At 40.8% G+C, this 6,334-nt stretch overlaps 1 protein-coding gene and 1 non-coding gene across 3 annotated transcripts in view; one reads left to right on the top strand and one right to left on the bottom strand.

Moving 5' to 3' along the window:
* Window positions 1-6,334, bottom strand: part of Smg6 (SMG6 nonsense mediated mRNA decay factor) — a 249,788-nt gene that overhangs the window by 157,553 nt on the left and 85,901 nt on the right. The gene's annotated exons all lie outside the window — the stretch shown is intronic.
* LOC126492493 (U6 spliceosomal RNA) lies at window positions 3,030-3,135 on the top strand. The gene has a single exon (XR_007589610.1). It is a non-coding gene; the product is annotated as a U6 spliceosomal RNA (small nuclear RNA).

Raw genomic sequence — 6,334 nt, forward strand, 5'->3', positions numbered from 1 at the left:
AAAGTCAGCCAAGACACAGAGAGAGAAAGAAAAAAAAAAAAGAAAGAAAGAAAGAAAAAAAAACCCACATCCTGCTTTCAGCTGCCAGCAATGTGAAGTGCCCAGAGATTAATTCTACGTCTGGCCTGGAAATGTGACTTTAAAGCATGAGGGAGGGGAGGCTGGAGGAAGGGGGTGAGGAGGGAAGAGGAGGGCAGGCTAACTGAGGCTGGCAGCAGGCCACCAACCCCCTCCCAAGCCATGTTTCAATGTAGACAGAAGTAAACCCCAACAGACAGCAGCGCCTCAGCCTGCCAGGGCCTTACACCAGCTGCAGTGCATCTCGCTTTCTCCACTCAGCCCCAAGTGCAGATGTTCCCTGCACATCACTTCCGTTAGTCTTTCTCTTAAAGGACTAGCACAAAGATGTAAAGGTATTTCCCTTCCTTGACAACACACGTCTGCCTTTAGGGGCCAAGAGGAAGCCCAAAATGCTGAGAGCAGGTATCACTAAGGCCAGAAGATCTGCTCTAATTTCCTCAGAGCATTCTGGGCTAAATAACACTGGTAATTATGAAACTGGAGTCCAGATCCCAACACACCCAGATCACAAACCAGGTGACCCATAGACACCCATAACTCCAGCTCTGAGGGATCTAGTGTCTTCTTTAGGCCTTCACACATGCATATATATTCACAGATATTAAAATAAAAATTGTGGGGACTAGAAGAAGCCCAGAATGTATTGCGTTGTTGACATGAATTGGCTATGTCAAAGACTTAAGATCAATGGAAATATTGTAAATCCCCCTCCCTCCCCAGGCGGGGACAGCAGTGGTGGTGCTGGAAGTGAGACTCAGTGGAAAATGACAAAGCTTTCCTCGGGTATCTAAGTATGGATACTGATAACAAGTGCAGAAATGTCCACCATAGCTCCCTGCACATGGTGTTTACAGCCTGAAAACTGTTCCCCTACCTACACAGACAGTTCTTAGACTGGCTAAACCTGTCTCCTTGATCCTTGATCCACCTATATACCATACACCCTGCCGCATTGTTTATCTGTACTTAATAACCTTACCTCCTTGTTCAGCCCTGTGCAGTAACCCCATTCAAATTTATCTAATAAGCCGGGCGGTGGTAGCACACACCTTTAATCCCAGCACTCGGGAGGCAGAGGCAGGCGGATCTTTGTGAGTTCGAGACCAGCCTGGTCTACAAGAGCTAGTTCCAGGACAGGCTCCAAAACCACAGAGAAACCCTGTCTCGAAAAAACAAAATAAATAAATAAATAAATTAAAAAAAAAAAGCAAATTTATCTAATAAGCACGCTGAGCTCCTGGGTGCTGTGTTTTCTCCATCAGAGATCCCAGTCCACATGTCCCCAGCTTTCCTGTACATGTGTCTGTGTGTCTATTTTTTCTTCATTCTTCCACCATTCCACTTGGTCTGTTCCTGGAGCCATGTTGGAGGCAGCAATAAATAATTTTAAAAACTCAAATACAAACAAGGAATTACCACTTAGGAGCGGCAAAGATGGCTCAATGGGTAAAGGTTCTTGCCATGTAAATCTGGCCACCTATGTTTAATTCCTAGAACCCACATAAAAATGGAAGAAGAAAATTGACTCCACGAAGTTGTCCTCTGACCTCTATATAATAAGGAACACTCTCCCCATAATAATAAATAAAACTGTCAGTAGCAAGTACTTGTTATATTTACTATCTGTTCAAATAAGGTGATGTAAAAAGATATTAGGCTGTATAAAAAATTAAACTATGTATAATTTTAAATGGTTAATAAAACTTGGGAAAATTTTTCATTCTTACTAATAGTCAACAAAACATAATTTCCAACAAGACAGGTTGGAAGACAGTTTTAGTAGTTATTTACAAAATTTAGTATTAGCTGGGCACGGTAATTATATACTTATAATCCTAGTACTCTAGATCGCTGGAGCAGGAGGATCAAGTTTTCAAGGCCAGCTTGAGCTACAGTGAGACACCTTCTCAACCAAGCTGGAGCTGAGGAGATGGCTCAGTAGGCATGAGCTCTTACTAGGCAAGCATGAGGACCTTTGTTCAAATCCCCAGCACCCACATAAAAAAACTAGACAAGGCTGTCATGCCTGTAACTCCAATAATGAGGGGCAGAGACAATCTTGCCAAAACAGAGAATTTCTAGGTTCAGTGACAGATCCTGTCTCAGGGCAGTAAGTCAGTGTGTCACAGAGAAACACCCCCAGTGTCCTGCTCTGGCCCCTGCATGTGTTTGCTTGAGCTAGTTCCACACACACACTCACATGCACCATACACAAACATACACCACACTCTCAAAAGATGATCAAACCAAAACTAAGATACTCAACATATGACCCAGCTATCAGGCTGCTGCCAGATATTCAATCAAATAAATAATGAAAAAAACTTAGGTCTGCAATAATAACCTGTACACGGATGTTCTAAGCAACAATACTTAGAACTGCCACTACATGGACACAATTAAGATACTTTCCACTAGGCGAATTAATTCCAGACAACATAATGTTCATCATGATCTGGAGGGAAGGCTCTGTGGTTAAGAAGAGCACTTGTTCCTCTTTCAGGGGACCCAGGTTTGGTTCCCAGCACCTACATGGACGTTCACAATCTTCCATAACTTCAGATACAGGAGATCCAACACCCTCTTTTGAACTTCATAGGCACCCCAGTACACCCATGGGTTAAGCAGGCAAAAGACATAGCCAAACATGGTGGTGTATACCTTTAATGCCAGCGCTCAAGAGACAGGCAGATCTCTGTGAGTTCAAGTTCAGCCTGGTTTACATAGTAAGTTCCAGGACAACCAAGACTGCCCAGTGAGAGCCTGTCTCAAAGAACATATGATTCCAACTAAATGACAATATGGAAATGGCAAAAATATATAGAGGGGAGTATATAGAGTTACTTGCTCATCCATGCTCGTTGCTACTTTTTTCATAATAGCCAGAAATTGAAAACAGCTTAGATATCTACCAACTGGCGAGTGGATTAATAAAAATGTGGTACATTGTGCTCGCTTCGGCAGCACATATACTAAAATTGGAACGATACAGAGAAGATTAGCTGGCCCCTGCGCAAGGATGACACGCAAATTCGTGAAGCGTTCCATATTTTTAAGTGTACTTTTTTTCTGGTCCAGTCTACTTTGTGTTTTGTAGTCTTCTTGTAATTATTATTTTGGCTACCCTTTTTTTAAATTTTTGCATATGATGTTGAGTATTGTTCGTTTGAGGACTGTGAATAGTTGTGCTGGGATATCAGTGGGGATTACTTTGTATCCATAGATTGCTTTTGGTGCAATTGTTAATATATACTACCTTTCCAAGAGCATGGGAGACCTTTCTATTTTCTAATATAATCTTCAATTTTTCTTCAGAGACTTAAAATTCTTGTTATACTGTAACATGAATGGGGCCAGCTTGTTGGGGTTTTTGTCCCGCCTGGTACCCCACAGCCATTATATTTTATATATAAAATAATAAAATACTTTAATAAATGCTCAAAAAAATGTGGTACATTTAAACAATGGAATATTATTCAGCTGTTAAGAAAAATAAAATCTGGGAGTACACAGAAGCAGAAAAAAAAAATCATCCTGAGTGAGGTAACCCAGACCTAAAAAGACAAATATTTTCTCTTATAAGTAGATGCTAGCTTTTAAGCTTTTAATATATATGCTATAATCAGAATAACCACAGAGGTTAGGTATGTAGCAAGTTAACAGTAGGGAGGAGAGAATCTCCCTTGAAAGGGATAAAGGGAAAAATAAAATAGGAGGATTAATATAGGGAGGGGATGAGAGAACATGGTAAAAAAAAGGGATTATGAAAAGATAACAATTAAAACTTTCTGAAAAACCATACATAAACCTATTACTGTAGTAGCTTCTTAAAATATATGCATATATGACAGGCATTTTAATGGAGTCACCATATAATGGGTACGGGATGTCAATGCACGTTACCAAATAAAACCTCCAGTTCCTGGAATGGGTTACATCTTGTTAAGTTGTTGGCCAAAGTGGTTCCCATTAAACATCACAGGCTACTGCTAAGGTATTAGTTACTTTCCAAAACCTGATGGGAAGGTCCTATTACTGAAGATAATCTTACTTATGTCATCAAACATGGAGAAGTTGAGTTTGTGCTCAGCTAGAAGCTTCAGCCCTACTGACTACCATTCATGGTGCCGGAAGGGACTCTGCACGATACCAAAAGAGAAAAGTAATCATCACTATCTAATCACCCAATTACAAACCTTACATCTACAACAGCAACATGCTTACAAAATATACTGGTGCAATAGTGGCATATGTTATGGGAGTATCACTTTTTTTATTGCCCACTCCATGACATGGAAACACATACTGACACTGCTAAAGTGGCCAAGAACCTGATAATAGATAGGTCATGGATGTAGAGGAAAACCTGAAACTATTATTCTACTAAAGGAACACAGCAATAAAATGACTTAAAATGATATACTGCTATACCCACAGATCAGTGCCTCACTCAACCCTCATCAGAAAAACAGCTTTTTGCAGTACACAGTTATTAAAACAGAGATCCACAACTGGACAATATGAAAAGTAAGAAATTTTGGAGCATTCACTCTTAAATGGAATTTTTTTTTTTTTTTTTAGTTTTTTGAGACAGGGTTTCTCTGTAGCTTTGGAGTCTGGCCTGGAACTAGCTCTGTAGACCAGGCTGGCCTAGAACTCACAGAGATCCGCCTGCCTCTGCCTCCCGAGTGCTGGGATTAAAGGCGTGCGCCACCACTGCCCGGCTAAATAGAATGTCTTTATCAAAGTCCTCCACTCAAAGCTCAGGAGTGCACGTGGACGTGGACGAGCAGGCAGAAAGATTTGAAGAGTCAGAGGTGGCTGATGACTCCAAGAAAACAGTGTCTTCTAGACACACCAGGAGTGGGACACATATGAACTCACAGAAACTGGCAACAGGCACAGACCTGCACTGGTTCAAGTCAGATAAGAGTTCCAGCAGTGAGAGAGGGAAGTAGACAGGGGATCCCACCTCTGACCAGGAAGCTATTCACAATCATTATCTAACAGAAAAGAGAAAATCGGTGTTTTTCCAGTGGAGCGCCACTAGGCATGTCAGTCATACTCTAGGGTAGGCCCCATGTCTTGGAGTAGAAGCTGGCTAACACAAAATAAACTCAGGTTTCTGGTTTCCTTGTGGGCTTTTTGTTTGTGTTATTACTTTTTTTTCCGAACTGTCCATCTCTATTTATTTATTTATTTAAGATTTCTGCCTCCTCCACGCCACTGCCTCCCATTTCCCTCCCCTCCCCCCTATTACTTTTTTTTAATTAGTATTTTGTTCGTTTTGCTTTTGTATTTATTTTTGAGAGAGACAACACATACATTAAGTTCAGAGGTTAGGAAGGTGAAGAGGATCTGGCAGGAACTAGGAAAGTGGAAAAATATGATCAAAATATATTATGAAAAAAACATTTAGGTGAAAAGAGGAGAAATAATATTGCTTCAATTTTGAGGAGAATAACGTAGTTAAAACTTAAAGAAGGACCGGGCGGTGGTGGCGCATGCCTTTAATCCCAGCACTCTGGAGGCAGAGGCAGGCGGATCTCTGTGAGTTTGTAGGCCAGCCTGGTCTACAAGAGCTAGTTCCAGGACAGGAACCAAAAAGCTACAGAGAAACCCTGTCTCGAAAAATCAAAAAAAAAATAAAAAATAAAAAAAATAAAAAAACTTAAAGAAGGATGCCAAAATAAAGTTCTGTTGAAAAAAAAAAATAAGGAAAATAAATGAACTAATAAACATTCTAGCCAGTTGGGGTGGAGTACATTTTTAACGACGGTACTAGAAAGGGACAGGTAGGTGGATCCTTTATGAGGCCAATCTGGTCTATACAGTGGGTTCCAGGACAGCAACAGCATGTACACAGACCCTTTCTCCAAATAACCAAAAGTAAGCTGGGCAGTGGTGGAGCAAGTCTTTAATCCCAGCACTCCTGAGGCAGAGGGAGGAGGATCTGTGAGTTCAAGGCCAGCCTGATCTAGAAGAGCTAGTTCCAGGACAGGCTCCAAAGCTACAGAAAAACTCTGTCTCGAATACATAGATAGATAAATAGATAAATAGGTAGGTAGGTAGGTAGGTAGATAGATAGATAGATAGATAGATAGATGGAAATAGATAAATATTCAATAAAATAAGAAATGTGATCCACTGCTTAGATGCAGGCCGCATTATTCAGGACAGGAGCCTGGCATAATTGTCATCAGTGAAGCTTCTTTCATCAACTAATGAGAACAGATGCAGAGATCCACAGCCA

This window comes from Alexandromys fortis, unplaced genomic scaffold (genome assembly GCF_014885135.2).
Source record: "Alexandromys fortis isolate MF-2015 unplaced genomic scaffold, M_Fortis_MF-2015_v1.1 scaffold_80, whole genome shotgun sequence".
Classification (NCBI taxonomy): domain Eukaryota; kingdom Metazoa; phylum Chordata; class Mammalia; order Rodentia; family Cricetidae; genus Alexandromys; species Alexandromys fortis.